Source organism: Amblyomma mixtum, chromosome 3, assembly GCF_055824585.1.
Source record: "Amblyomma mixtum isolate Tamu chromosome 3, ASM5582458v1, whole genome shotgun sequence".
Lineage (NCBI taxonomy): Eukaryota > Metazoa > Arthropoda > Arachnida > Ixodida > Ixodidae > Amblyomma > Amblyomma mixtum.
In genome coordinates, this window is record NC_143014.1 from 23,650,767 (window position 1) to 23,666,850 (window position 16,084).

Below are 16,084 nucleotides of genomic sequence, written 5' to 3' on the forward strand. Positions count from 1 at the left end.
TGACGTCAAAGGGGTTCAGAGTAGTGGGCAGGGACATTTTTGTGGAAGGAAAGAACGAGCGGGCTTTGATTTGAATTTTTGCAGCTTTCCGGGGCGAGCATGGCTCTGGTATTTGCAGAGGTCATCTTCGATGCCTAATCTATGCAGTGGGCTTGTTTTTCAAAAATGTCCGGACCCTGGACAGGTACCCTTTAAGAATATTTAACTTTAGGAGAATGGAACGAAAAATAAAACTCATTAAGAAGTGCAGTAAAAAACGCACCTCGTTTTTTTTTTTTTTTTTTTTTCCGAACCATGTGCACCGCTTCGGGCCGGGTCGAACCGATTCGAACCGGAACGGACTGAGTCTCCGGGGCCGAAACCGAAAAAATTCCGGTTCGAAAGACTTCCGAAAAAAAATTGCGAAAGCGTGGGGCGCTGTGGGCAACGGGCAAAAAGGTACTGCGAGAATCCACTCATACTACACGCAGACTGCACTACGGTAAAGTGAGCTTGTGGCCGCCATTCGAGGTCGCTGACATTTAAGCGAGCTTTCACGCCAGAAGACCTGAATGGGCGATGGACTCGTGCTTTACAGCGATGATGACTGATTTAGAGATTTCAAGGCATAACCAAGGGGGCCCAGTCGGGGTTGTAATCGTCGAAAAGTGTCGACGGCTGACCTGGAAAATGTAATATCACGATGGAAAGAAACCCGAACGACGCCACGCCTACGCGCTCCGCTGTTCTATTATTTAATGGCGCTTTTACCTGCGTCTAAAGAAAAAGACGTAGTCATCCCAGAACGCGCCACAGACTACCCTAGTATCGTTCTGCTATCACCGAAGTAAAAGCGTGATTAAAAGAAATGCGAGCAGCGGAGCCCGTAGGGTCCGCCCAGTTCGCGTTTCTTTCCATCGTGATAGTACGTGCGTAAGCAAGGTTGGTCAAATACATTTGCGGCGTACTGAAGAACTCGCAGTCAGCCTGTCCTGCAGGTGTTTATGGTTTACCGGGGTTTAACATCCCAAAGCGACTCAGGCTATGAGGGACGCCGTAGTGAAGGGCTCCGAAAATTTCGACCACCTGGGGTTCTTTAACGCGCACTGACATCGCACAGTACACGGGCCTCTAGAATTTCGCCTCCATCGAAATGCGACCGCCTCGGCTAGGATCGAACCCGCGTCTTTCGGGTCAGCAGCAGAGTGCCATAACCACAGCCACCGCGGCGGCCGATCTTGTAGCTTCTGCACTTTGTTTGGATTCGGCTGTTACAGCCCACTGCACAACAGTACGTCACACTAGCACCGTCTGCACACACTACGCGAACATGTAAACTTGGCATATAACTTGGACGGCAGGATGGCCAACTGCTTAGAATGCATAGCGTCGTCATTAGTGCACGCTCCCTATACCACGGGCAACACGGTATGCAGCGGCTCTGGCTCCAATGCGTGTGGCATCACCCCTTTTACCTTCCTTCACAAAGCCTGGACAGCAAAGCAGGCTAATTTTGCCCAAATGTGACTCAACAAGACAAAGTCCACTTAGCGCTTGTGCATTGGTTCAACCACACAGAGCAACACAGCCCTGTGACAGGCTCATAAAAGTACAATAATCAGCGGAGTGATTTCGAAAATATTTTCTTATCACTACAACAGCACGACTTATTTGGTTTGATTTGGTTTATGGGGTTTAACGTCCCAAAGCGACTGAGGCTATGAGAGACGCCGTAGTGGAGGGCTCCGGAAATTTCGACCACCTGGGAGCACGACTTATTTGTGCCTTTCGCTCTGGCAATTACAATTTCTACAAGAAAATTTTGGACACATTCGAATTGGTCATAGCAGTGGTAAATATATCCAAAGACATTCAGTTTTTACAACAGCGCCTGACAGCTTGCATTCCAGAAACCTTCAGAAAATTTCTCTAAAGCTGCTCTGCATGCCTACACGCGGCTTGAATTTTGTTGCTGCTCAAGTTCCATCGCCACAGAGCGACGAACGCACAACCAAATACGCAAACAAAAACAAAAATATCCGCCAGCATGTGTGGGCAGTGCAATGAATGCACCTGCGCGGGCTAGCTCCAGGGCTTGCTTCAGTCTTCCACTTTAGCCGATATGACTAAAGGACCACACTATGACAAAACTGTGCAGGGCCACCACAAATACAGAGCCACACTATCCTCTACCAAAAAAGGTAGGAGCATCCTTTCACAGCCAACCGTCAGCTACATCGTGGCACGACGTGCCGCGTGCGTTTTCCGATGAAACGAGTGTGGCGGCGCTGGTTCTGGATGCTTTTGCTGCTTGCTGAAAATCGGCCACGAGGAAAGCACGTTCATACGAGTGGTGACAATACAGAGAAGCAGACAAGGGCAGGTGTGCAAGCTGAAATAGTCCTCTTTAATCTATGATACAGGTGAGATTATGGAACACTGTTATTATACAAACTCTCCGGTGCCGCACCGGGGAAGAAACAAGGCACAAAGGAGCAGCCGGCCTCCCCCCCTCCCACTTTAAGTAGGCTGCCCGAAAGCTCCCGGGCGGCAAGAGTCTTTCGACTAGCACGGGACCCGTAAGCGCTTTGTACTGCCGGCGGAGGAGGGGGGGCTATTGCACTGCTGCACAAGACAGGGAGCATCGCGCGTGCTTGTTTAATGGCGGGCCACTGCCCCACCACGGGGTCCTTTGTCTGGCGAAATGCTAGGAGCCACCACCAGCATGCAGCGCTGCACCGTTCATGAGCAGCGGCGCCGGGAAGGCTGGTGAGCCGCCACCACCGCCACCACCGCCGCCGCCGCCTGCAGCATTGTTGGAGTTCCGCAGCACCGTGTACACGTCTTCGACACGGCTCAGTTTGTCGAAGAACGGCATCAGGTCCCGCAGCTCTGTGTCCGACATGTCGTCGAACCAGGACCCCACAGGCACCTGCAAAGAGCAAACCAGCAAAATATATGAAATGCTAGCATGCCCCACACAACCTTTCCTGCTCTGCTTTGGTGGGGTTATTTTTCTTTCCTCTAGGAAAGCAAATGGTGCAATAACTCTTTCACTTCTCGGTGGACACCTCAGCCATGCAAGTGAGGGAAGGAAGGTTGGAGTGAAAGAGGGGGAAGAAAGGGACAGAAATAATTTCGACCACTTGGGGATCTTTAGCGTGTATTGACCTCGTACAGCACACCGGTGCCTTTTGTGTTTCACCTCCATCGAAATGCGGCAGCCACGGTCTGGTTCGAACCCGGGTACTCCCAACCCATTGTTTGCAAACTCAGTTCACTAGCAGGAAGGACTGCAGCTAGCAAAGGTGATTCACGACGTCATGATGTTGCAGCTCCGTTGCGGTTCACTGCGAGGTCAAGTGAGATGTTTGCTATGGCGCATTTTAAACAGTTTATGGCCATATCACTTTGCCACGACTGCTTCCTTTACAGGTTGTGTAATTACAGCAACTGCAGCCAAAGTAAAATTTCAGTCAAGTTGGCCTTTAATACTTCAAAGGCCCATTGCAGCGGTATTATATGAGCGATGGGTTGACACTAAAGTGATGGGTTCACACTAAAGGTGATCACTTCTTGCCTGCAGAGACGGGTCAGATGTGTAGGCTTAGACCTACAGGCAGCGCTAGTGCTGTAAAACCGCACGATGAGGTGAGCATGGGGTACACGTGGGGGTAGCCTCCATTCCATGCTACACTGATGTCATGGGAGAAAGGCAGCATTCGGTGCATAGCTTGTCGTGCTATGAAGCCAGCAGTGGCCCTCAACTGGATTGCTTCGGTCACTTGGCTGCCAAAGGAGTTGAACTGCACCTTAATTTTGATTGGAGGTTATTCTATTTATAGCACACTGGTATCACGATTCGACCTCCTATAATAAGCACTGTCCGCAGTGGCTCCGACATAAAGCAGGCTAGGCCTAGAGACTTCTAGCGAGCAGTGCGTTGTCAGCACACCGGTGGGCGGCACATCACTGCAAGAAGCAGTTCTGCCAACCCTAGGGATTTTTCGTATAATCTAGGGAAATTTCATTTGCTCAGAGAATTATTTGTTTTTTCTCCCTCAAATTGTGAAGGCAGTATAAGCTTTTCGTTGTTTTTTCTCTACAACTGACGGAGGTCCGCGCAACACTGATGCGCGCTCGAGTAAAGCTTCTTTCACATGCAGGTGAAAACGCTCTGTTGCTGCAGCACAAAAGCTTTTTAGAGCCATCGCGGCTCCAGCAGTCAGAGCGGCGATGTTCCAACAAGTTACAAATTTTTCGGAGCGCTGCGCTGCTCAATTTTCAGTCGCTTGCATGCATGTGAACCAGCCTTTACACGGACGTAGTCGGACGTGTATGGTCCCTGACGTGGCCAGTGGCACCTGCTGATGTGATCTGGCGCGCCACAGTCTTTCCTCAACACGCGCGCCCCTTCTTCACTCTGTATTTGGAGCTTGCTGCACGACGTGAAATTCCTATTTAGTAAGCATATCTGCATGTTTGTTTTGATAACTAGGAAAGAACAAGGGCGCCATTTTTTTTTTATAAAGGAGCGCCGTGTTGGACATCTGAGCTAATCTAACTATGGGAACAATTCCCAGTGCGCCCGCCGCGGTAGCTCAGTGGTTATGGCGCTCGGCTGCTGACCCGAAAGATGATCAAGGCTTCGATTCCAGCCTCGGTGATCGAATTTCGATGGAGGCGAAATTCTAGAGGCCCGTGTACTGTGCAATGTGAGTGCACGTTAAAGAACCCCAGGTAGTCGAAATTTCCGGAGCCCTTCACTATTTCATCCCTCATAGCCTGGGTCGCTTTGCGATGTTAGAACCTCCAAAATCATAAACCATAATTTAGTTCCACCACGACGAACAAAGCGAGTTGAGGTCACAAGAGGCATACAAAAGACAATCACTGCTTCATTGTTTTAATTGACTCAAACTGTTATGTCAGCCACCCTCTAGAGCAATCGCAGCAAATGGACAAGCAGCTTTTATATCGCAGTTTCCGTATACTCCTCAAGCGACCTCCAGGCATTTTGTACATGGTATCCTTTGGCTGAACCGACACAACATGAGGGAAAAAAATTCATCTAATTCCACATGCCGATGCATGTTAATATCTTGCGTACACTGAAAAAAGACATACAATATAGAGCCTTTAATTTGCAATTTCCTTTAATTTGTAATTTCCAAAGAGCACTATGGTTTATCCTGTAGCTTCATTTAGAAGTTCTTCATTTTACATCCTTCATTGCAAATTTGCAGTTAATTTGCTTACCAACGTCTGGTAATAGGGTAGCTGCATGATAAAACTTGCTACTGAACTACGCATAAATATACAATTTTACAATATACAACCGAACACTATTTTTCGTATCTAGGGAAATGTAGGGAATTTTTGGTTGCAAATTAGGGGAGAAGCGGCTCTGGAGGTTGGCAGCACTGGCAAGAAGCATGTCACTAGCATGGGTGCACAGTATTCTTGCCTCTAGGTTACATATAAGCCTACATATTGCAATCCCCTTTGAGCTCGATATATCCAGGATTGAATGTATATGCATGCAACAGAAACAGAACCCAGCAAAAGGCGACCGAACCTTGAAGGGGCCATGACAACATTTTTTAGACAAGCTGCTTATTGCGGAACCGCCATTTGGTAGTTCACTGCTGACGAAGTATGAGACCACTGCAACGCGACGAAACATGCGAAGCGAGCTGCTGCTGTGAACAACGTTCACCCCACAAGCCCTCGACAACAACTCAGTGACAAGTACAAGGTTGTTCAGTAAATACAGATTGGGCCTAATGCTCTGCTCTGTGCGCCCACTGCGATCTCCCGGTGTTTTTCGGTAAATAATTTTTACCAGATGCCACCTCACTCTCGCTCTAGTGCGGTGACAGCAATGTTCATTCAAACATGAGATAGTATTTCATCGCCTCTAACTGTGGTGGTTGTGCGACCCATGGAGACCTTGCGTGAACTCTATGCAAACAAGTTTTGTGTGCAGCTTTACAAAATGGCCACAGAAACTTAAGCAGAGTTAACTCGTGCATTTGGAGGGGACGACACGTCTCATGCAACTTGTTTCAGGTGGTTCTAGGACTTTAAAAAGCATCCCTTCCCTAAACTGCAGGGAAGGGATGATCAAAACGACGCACACCTCATTGCCAGGCAACTATTACAATACCTGAGAATTTTAGTAGGAAAAACACACAAAATTGGTCCAGAGATGAAGTGCCAAAGTGTTAGCTCAGTGGGTTGAAACCGGGCAGACTTGAACAAAGGCTAAGGCACAAAGATCGGCAAACATTTTTCAACCACAAGGAAACAGCCTATACCCATGTAGTTCCTATAGGCCAGACAGTACTACAGAAGTGTTTTGGAGACAGTGATGCACGAACACATCTTAGGAAAAAGGCTCAAACTTGTGGGAAATTTGAAACTGCACCTTGACGACGAATGGGCTCATGTTACGAACACAGTGGCCCGATTTCTCGCTTGGAAAAACAACAATGCTTCACCCAATGTACGGTTTGTGCAGCATGGCAACAAAGGAACTAAAGGGGATTTTGATAAGGGGAAGAGTGTAGTTGAGGCTCTGGAGGCAATTTTTCAAGCAGATGGCGAAAAATTATTTTGCCCTTGTTTTCTAGGCACTGCAGAAATGCTTGAGCAAGTACATTTAGCTCAATGGAGAGTACTTTGAAGATAAAAACGCTGATGAGTAATTTTCAAGAATAAATGTTTCAGAGAATCAGTCTCTGTCTTAAAGCGTTTGAGACACCAAACTTTGAGGTTACAGAAAGCTTGTTATGGGCTTCCTCTGTATGTAAGGCCACCAGCGGCCAAGTATTTGATGCGACCAATGCTTAAAGTATATATTTATTCAGCTCCCAAGAGTCCTTACATGCTCTTTCTCATGATCCAAGTCCTATTGCTATAGTCAGATACAACTTAAGTCTGCAGTGGAGCTCCGTCCACATTCAGGACTGCCACACAGAATTAATCCCCGACAAAAAAGTAGTGCGTTGTCAAAACTTTTCTTGTCACCTAAACAAGAAGTTAATCACAAGAAAAATGTTATAAGCTCTAGAATTCTGATACCTCGTTTGTTTCATACAATTAAGCATTACAAAGTTGATTTCATTTACTTTTGTGACTGGCTAGTGGAGTAATACAGTACGCCAAGGACCGTGGCCCAGTGCTAACAACTGCTGTTTTCTTACGCTGTATCCTAATTATAGCGTGGTGGTTGCTGATGTATAGCCATAGGAATGATATCACTGAATATTAGTGACATCACAGCATAGTAACCTGACTTGCTATGAACGGCAATGCACAACACCAGCCAGGCGCTGCGTCAGCGACTCTGCGGTCAGTGCGCTGAGTGGCAAGTACTATACCTTCCCCAACGCGCCAACCAAGCCTCCACATCTATGAGACAATGACCAGCCACTCTTGTCTACATCTTCTCCACACTACGAATAAGCGAAACAAGCGACTACATTTGTTCACCTTTTGACACGAACCAGCAGCACGAATAGGCCTAGCGAGTCCACGGGATTCGTATATACAATGTCAGCGATTGTGGAGAGAGAGTTCGCAAGTTTTAGAGAATACAAATGGTCATCGAGCATAGTTTCAGCAACAGGGACCAGAAACAGTAGTGCTTACATCTTAGTACGCAAATACATCAAGTGGGAAGCGCCACTTCTAGGTGGTGTAGGTGGTTCTAGGTAGTCCGTGTTTTGGTTGTTCGGTCGCAGTTTCTTACGATGGGCTATCATAACTGAACAGCAAAGTCCGAACTTTTTGAGATACAATTTGCTAAAGAAAACAGGAACCGTGCTGCTGCCAAGCAGTGCAAAGTGAATGAGAGCCACGTACGCTGCTGGTGAAAGCAGAAGTCTGAGCTGACAAATGCAAACCTGAGAAGAGCAATCAGGGGACTTACGCAAGGAAGATTTCCTGCTGTCGAAGTGGAACTCTTAGAGTAAGTTTGAGAGCATCGGATGACGCAATTTCGAATGCCAGCAATGACAGTGAAAACAGCCGCGACGATGTCAGCCATAACTCACAGTTCATATTTGTAACAGAGACCCGTACTACATAAAGTAGGTGCTCCATCAGATAAAGAAAACTTTTTGGTTGTGGTATGATACTTCATTTTTTTTTTAAACACAGCAGCATCCGCTATTTTTGCTTTTGTAACGTCGCATCGCGTGGCACTAATACAGTTAATGGAGAGCGGAAAGAAGCAGGTGCCTCCGCAGCCGGTCTAGCGGCGGCGGAGCGACCGCACTCTCTGAAAACTCAGTTCTTGCAACTTCTTTATAAACTGTTTTAACTGTCTATACAGTGCGCATTATGACCTTTAAGAAGAGTTTTTGAAAACCTCCACGTAATTTGCACAACCCCTTCTTGAAGCCTCAATTTAAAAAAAAAAAAGTGCAAATTATGCGAGTAAATATGGTAATTGTATGCTACTGCACTAATGCTGCTGGAGGTCTTCAGCTGCATGTACAGCATTTCACAAAAAACTTCCTTCATAGGGAACTCGTACAACATGTACACTTGCTGCTGCTACTAGTGTTTTCAACAACCGCACAGGGTTATATGGTGGCATTTCAATTAGTGCTGAATATCATTATCGCAAAAAAGCACTGTTTATGGATTTGCGGGCGAAGAATATCCTCACACCTACTCCAACAAAAAGCTTGCTCTTTCCCGTGCTTGCTGGGTGACAATAAATTCAAGGCAAGTCCCGGCTGGCTGTCACACTTCAAAGAACGATACGGCATCAACAGGAAAGTGCTCAACGGTGAAGCAAGGAGCGTGAGCATGGCTGTAGTCGGCGACTGGCAGGCAGAAAACGTACCCGACATTCTGGGAAAATATGCCCCCAGCCATGTCTACAACGCCGATGAGGGCAGACTCTTCTACCAGATGCTGCCTAAAAAACACTCACTCTGAAGGGGCAGGCGTGCCACGGCGGCAAACACAGCAAGCAAAGGCTGAATTTTGCTGTGTGTCAAAATGGACGATATCGACAAACAAGAACCACTTGTCATCGGAAAGAGTGCGAGGCCGCGATGTTCTAAAGGCACAAGAAAGCTTCCTGTGAAGCATGTTGCCAACTGAAAAGCCTGGATGTCACGTGCCATTTTCCTACATGGCTCAAGGAATTTGACAGCGACATGTGTCGCCAGAAAAGGAAAGTGTGCCTGTTACAAGACAACTGCACGGCCCACTACGCGGCAGAGGTTGAGCTGACAAGCGTGGAGCTTTGCTACTTCCCCCCCAACACAACGTCCGTGGTTCAGCCCTTGGATCAAGGGATAATTAATAGCGTGAAGTGCGCATACAAGCATCGAGTCGTCAACAGAGTTCTCCTGAACCTGGAGCTGAAGCACTGACGAATATAGATATTTTCATGGCAGTTGAAATGTTGGTGGTGGCTTGGAGAGCAATGAGGCAGTCGATAATAGTCAAATGCTTCAGGACTGCCGGTTTCGGTACACTAGGCCCTGAAACTGCCAAAGCTGGCCCGGACTGCGCGAGCGCCGTGCACCAGCCCTAAGATGCCTGGGAACACCTTCGCTCAGTGGATGAAGTGCTCATAGGCATAGGTGAATGCCAACACAAACACAGTCACAACAGAAGTTTTGACTGATGCCAATATGTTGTGGCTTGTAGGAAGCATGGAGGGAGTGGCGGCCGAAGACGATGACGACGACCCTGAAGATGCCAAAGCTCTCATGCCAACACTGGGTCTCTGGTCTGGCGCTCTTATCTACTGTGGCATTTTGCCGCAAAACATGAGGGGACGGAAGACGCGATGGACGCACTTCAGACCTACGAGTTCAGAAAAACAGTACAGAGGCATCCTCTCCAATTTCTTCCCTGTTTATTGTGTGGACTGATCACATTCGGATGCTTCTAGGCTTGGAACTCATGCGAAATTCTGCAAGTGGGCTTTTCCACATATCACACGTGAGGAGAACAAGACGGCCGACCACCAGCTTCCAACAATCACAATGTGAAAGCAGTGCAGTGTTTTCTTGGGTCCTTCCATAATGTGATACTTGCTTAACACTCACACTCACTGTTCTCATCTCCTTTCCTTCACAACTCTGGTAGCATGAGATCCACCACCTCGTTTTGGGCAACTATGATATGTGGAAAAGCCCACTAGCAGAATTTCACAGGAACCACAGTAGAGGTGCCACCAGCAGGGCAAGCGATAGTGTAAGAAGGCCACCTATTGCAAGGTGCATCGTAACACGTGCACCTCTCACATGCACGCAACGGCAGGCATGACTTCAATAGGAGGGCACTTGTCGCTAGGCCAAAAAATCACCTGGTCAAGCAGTTTTGTCCGAGGCAATGTTGGCTATCTGTCACACATTCACTAGCAATCCAGTCTAGCCTGTGCTGCTTTCAGATGGCAACTAGCGTATCACTGGTCATTTATTTTCTTCTAGAGTGCAGCTGTTATCCGGCCGATCACAGGCTGAGCCCTGTAACTGAGCGCGGAGCGCAGTGGAGGATGAAAGACAGTGATAGCGAAGATAACATGAGGAGGAAAGCGGAGGAGGAGGGTACCGCGATAGCATAAAGGCAAATTGCACGGCGGCAACGCACAACACCCAAGTAGCCTCACCGATCACGTGATTGGTAAGGCATGCGTCACCAGCTAGAGATGGAGCCTGGGTAGTGCGCGCTGTAAACGCGCTGGCCTATGTGTTCTGTATGCAGTCGCCTACGGTTTGAGTGCCGCAGCAGCCGCACTCAAAAATCTCATTACCAAGAAGCATAATCGTCGGCTAATTTTTTAAAAGGAGTCCCGTCGTTCTGATGCCAGTGCGCATTCCCCTCACTAAGGTCCGCGTTTTTCTTCCAGCATACCGAAACTGCACACTCACCACAGACTTTTCGCTGTTTTGTGCAATGCAGCCTTCTCACAAGGCTTCACTGCATTTTCAGCATTTTTTTTGGCTTAGTGGTTACGGTGCTCAGCTGCTAACCCGAAAGACGAAGGTTCGATCCTGGCCGCGGCGGCAGAATTTCGATAGAGGCGAAATGGAGGTGACTCATAGCCTAAGTCGCTTTGGGACATAAACCCCAACAAACCAATTTTGATTTTTGTTTTTTAGCGGCCGGAGGGGCATTAATAACCCGACCTTCGGATAACTCTGGTATTTCTTGCAGTCCCTTGAAGACTGAACGAATGAGGTCATGTTTTTAGCTCTCAGTTGTGTGTACTTCAAACATTTCATTTTGTTACTCATTCTGCTTGAGAATTTTCTAGGTTGCATACTGTTATGCTATCAATCACGCACATATATTCATTATTTTTTAAAATATGATGCTGAGTCAGTTTAGTTTTGTTTATTTCAGTTGCAAAGACCATACACTATGTAAAGTGGGGACACTTGCTCACTTACCCTTTCCTGAATTTTATTCATACAGAATTTTTCAATTGAACATTCGAAGGCATTTTTTCTTATTTGTATTTGATTCGTATTTGAGGTTTTCAATATTAGCACACCTCTACTTTTTGAGCTTAACTTGGTTTATTGTTTATGGGGTTTAACGTCTGAAAGCGACTGAGGCTATGAGAGACGCCGTAGTGGTGTACTCCGGAAATTTTGACCACCTGGAGTTAACATGCACGAACATCACACAGTATACGGGCCTCTCCATCGCAATGCGACCACCAAGCACCATAACCACAAAGCCACCGAGGCGGCCTGTTTTGTGTTTCACTTCTCTTCTCCTGTATATACTGCATGTGTTTGCAATATAAAGTACTGAATTGAATTAAAATTATCTAAAAATGACGTGTGTTAGAAAACCAGCATGAAAATGAAGACTAGCCGAGTTCACTACGCCACCAGGTTGGAAAAAAAAAAGTGTGTGGAGGCAAGTGGCAATTCGCCTTGCTCACACGGCCGTTCTGCACATGTGTCTCTCACCTCCTCCAGCTACACTGGTTGAAAACTTACCCCCAGCTCCTGCTGCACATGTGCAGTTCATGTTTGCAACAGGTGCATGCTACAGGTGGTGGCACCTGTCAAGAACACACTTGCCATAGCAGTCATCTTAGCCAAAGCACGACCCTCAACACGCTAGCGGCGCTTGACCACGAGCGCTTTTGGCAGGTTCCGGCACAGAATGGAACAGTATTTGTCACCAAGCATTCCAGCCGCCATTGGCCCATTTCCACCTCTCGTCAGGTGTGCGCTGATTCACGAATCCACGACAGATGACTGGTTTACAAGGTTTACCATCCCAAAGCGACTCCGGCTGTGAGGGACACTGTAGTGGAGGGCTCTAGATAATTTTTACCACCTGGGGTTCTTTACCATGCACTGACATCGCACAATACACGAGCCTCTAGCATTTCGCCTCCATAGACTGCCGCGGCCAGGATACCACAGTCGTTCGGATCAGCAACAACAGATGGAGAGTCAGTTGTCCTGCACATGCGTTTCTACAGGCACAGCCAACCTGACGAGATTGATCACCACCAGCGCATACCTGTGCACCAAGAACATCCGAAAAAAATGCAACTTTGTGGAACCGGATGGTGCTTGCATCTCCCATGTGAATTTGTTATCAACCAGTAGCAGATGTACCGTATAAACTGGAATATAAGTCGAGATTTTTTCTTAAAAATAGCAAGCTAAAGTCACCCCTCGTCTTATATAGCGGCCTTTAGCAGAACATGAGTCGCAGTCTGGCAACATGCGGCGTAGCTGCTCGCGAACGGACAGCCGAAGCCGTATCGACATCAAACGTCTTCGCTTGCATTTCCTTTCTCCATCGCTGGCCGTTAGTTTTCCCGTGCGGTGTTTTGTTAGCCCTCGCTTGAAATTCCATTTCAACAATGAATAGCGGCACGCGGAGGCAGTATACGGCGGCATTCAAGAAAAAAGTAATCGAGTTCGCTGAAGCGAACGGCAACATGGCCGCTCAGCGCATGTTCGGCGTCTCGGAAAAGAGCGTGCGCTATTGGCGAGGGCAAAAGGACAAGTTGCTCGCGTGCAAGCCCAGCAAAATGTCCTTTCGTGGGCGTAGTGCAGTGCACCCACAACTGGAGGACACACTTGCGGACTTTGTGCGGCATCATCGTGCGCGCTCACTACCCGTGACGGCGCATCTGATTCAGTGCAAAGCCCTGGAGCTTGCGCGTGAAGCCGGACTAAGCCGAGAAGAATTTAGCGCACCGAAGGCACGGGTGCGCCGTTTCATGAAGCGCAAGGGATTTTCCCTCCGTAGGCGCACATCGATCTGCCAAAAGCTGCCGGAGGAGTACGCTGATAAGCTCGTCAGCTTCCAGCGGTTCGTGATCCGCCTCCGAGAGGAGCATAACTACATGCTGGGGCAAATTGGAAACGCTGACGAGACCCCTGTGTGGTTTGACATGCCTTCGTCTACCACCGTCAGCGAACGCGGCGCCAAAGAGGTGAAGCTGCTGTCGACAGGCAGTGAGCACTCGCGGTTCACTGTCATGCTTGCGTGTACAGCTGATGGCAGAAAGCTGCCACCTTTTGTAATTTTTAAAAGAAAAACAATACCGAAGGAAGCCTTCCCTTCAGGTGTCATCGTGCGAGTAAATGAGAAGGGCTACATGGATGAGGCTATGATGATTGAGTGGATCCGCGTGGTATGGAATCGCCGGCCCGGTGCACTGCTGCGCCCTCGGAGCATGCTGGTGTTGGACGCATTTCGTGGCCACCTTACGGAAGCCGTGAAGCGTGCCCTAAGCGAGGCTAGGACGGACCTCGTCGTCATTCCTGGTGGAATGACGTCCACCCTTCAGCCACTCGATGTCGTATTGAACAAGCCTTTTAAGGACAGAGTGCGGCATGAGTACAACGAGTGGATGTTCGGGGACAACCCTAAGACGCCAACGGGCCGCCTGCAAAGGCCTCCGCTTGCGACCGTCTGCAGCTGGGTGTTGTCGGCCTGGCGTTCTTTGCCAGACGCCATGGTCGAGAACGCATTCAAAAAGTGCTGCATAAGCAACATGCTTGACGGCACTGAGGACGACGCACTTTGGGAGGCGGCGAGCGACAAAGAATCGTCGTCTGACGACGCTGATGACAGCTCGGAGTGAGGTCGCCGCTCCGGTGCTCCACGGACGTAGCCGACGCCGCAAATAAATGCATTTCGGCAATATTTGCTTCTTTTCATTTTTTTCAATTATTTTCACTTCAAGGTAAGGGGGTCGACCTATATTCCCACTCGACCTATATGCGGTTTATACGGTATTTTCGCCACTCCCCAGAGGAGGCCATATCTTGAAAAAAGGCGGATTTGGCCGTCTCGCGCGCGTTTGGTATTCTTGGAAATTGTGTGCATGATTGGAAGAAGCAAAGAGAAAGGATTTCCGCCAACAAGTCAACTCTGAAGGGCTTCAACGAGCCAAAAAAGGGCCAGCTTCCAGAAATAGAAGAGTTGGCCAATTTCATGCAACAGCGAGCAGATCACAGGTCTGTGACTACAGGAGTATTAAAAGTTAGGGCTATGCAGCTGGCGAAGCAGAAATGACTAACTAGGACAGAGTTCAAAGTCAGTAGGTGCTGGATTACAAACTTTATGAAAAGGTGTGGATTTCTGCTCAAAAGGCGAACAAACATCAGCTGGAAATTGCCGGCAGAATATGAACGCTTTTCAGCGTTAATGTCCCAAGTCTGGACCATAAGCACAGCTACCAGCTCGTGCAAATTGAAAATGCCAACCAGACACCACTCTACTTTGACATGCCAGCCACCACAACAGTGGAAACGAAGTGGGCAAAACAAGTGCACGTTTCATCTACCGGTGAAGTGAAGATGAGTGTCACCGTAATGCTTTGCTCCATTCCTAGTTTACAAATGCAAGATGCTCGCTAAAGGCGTAGTGTACCCAAGCGATGATATCATGCCCACCAAACAGCAAGGGTGGACAGACATGTACCTCATCTTGAAATGGATTGACAAAAGTGGCAGCTTGCATCTGCATGCAATGCTTCTTTATGCCGTCAGGTGCCACCTGGACAAGCACGTGAAGGGCAAGCTCGACGCATGCAACTTGTTGCCGTACTCTGTGACATGATGGCACTACAGCTGCAGCAGGTGGATGTCTGCCTCAAAGAGCCGGTGAGGGACAGGTTCCGGGCAATCTCCACAGAGTCGTTTGTTGATGGCTGCTACGCATTTCACACCAAGCAACAAGATGCCGCGCTGCAGGAAACTTGGCAGGATGGGTAAATGCAATACCACATCTGGCATGGCCAACGAGGCCTTCAAGATGTGCCATGGACAGCACCGAGGATGAAATGCTTTGGGCTACTGAGAGCAACAAGGAGGCATCGACAGTAAGTCATAACCGTTTTGCCAGCCAGATGGGGAAAGGCGAGCGAGGTGGCAGCCCCGTTCACTTCTTCGTGACATAATAGCAGTTGCTCCTGAGTAAAGGCTGGTTGTTCAAAGTGATAAGATTAAGCATGAAAATCTGATGCATGTTACCATCATGAAAAACGGGTCAGCCTTACAATCAAAGGTGCGTTAGAACAGAGTAATACAGTACACTAGCTGCAAGTCCACACTCGTCGTGTGCCTTTTGGTTCTATGCCCTTTTGTGCAACTCGCCATGTTCAGAAAATATGAAAAGTAAATGCACCCAGAAAAGAGAATCAGTCGTCACTTGTATGTGCACCTATTTCAGTGCACTCCTTACGCTATATGCAAAGGCCACAAAGCAATTAATTTGTGTTGGCACAAAGTCACCTGCATATATCTGAAACCAAAGCATGAACCCAAACAAATGCACACACTGTGCCATGACCCAGCGATGCCAGAATGTGCTCATCTTTCCGATCTCTGTGCAATGCTTGCAAGCAATGTGAGGCACAGCCATCCCCACTACCCAATTCTTGCCAAAGATGGCATCTGTGAAGCCACTCACTGCGTTGTCCGGGTGGAAGATGTAAGAGGCAGGAGAGTTGTCGATGATCACCACCCGGTGCAGGTCCCGGCCCAGCCGGCCCAGGTCCTGCACACAAGGAGTCAGTTCATTCAGAGGTGGACACCAGCAAACAAAAACATCGGAAGCTGCTCTACAGAACAATGTC

At 48.2% G+C, this 16,084-nt stretch overlaps 1 pseudogene across 1 annotated transcript in view; it reads right to left on the minus strand.

The window, feature by feature from the left end:
* Positions 1 to 2,365: 2,365 nt before the first annotated feature.
* Positions 2,366 to 16,084, minus strand: part of LOC149349436 (carboxy-terminal domain RNA polymerase II polypeptide A small phosphatase 1-like) — a 38,089-nt pseudogene continuing 24,370 nt past the window's right edge. Inside the window, exons 7-8 of the transcript XR_016290075.1 lie at positions 15,919 to 16,005; positions 2,366 to 2,911 (exon numbers count right to left, since the gene is read on the minus strand). The product of XR_016290075.1 is annotated as a carboxy-terminal domain RNA polymerase II polypeptide A small phosphatase 1-like (transcript). The remainder of the gene's footprint in view (positions 2,912 to 15,918; positions 16,006 to 16,084) is intronic.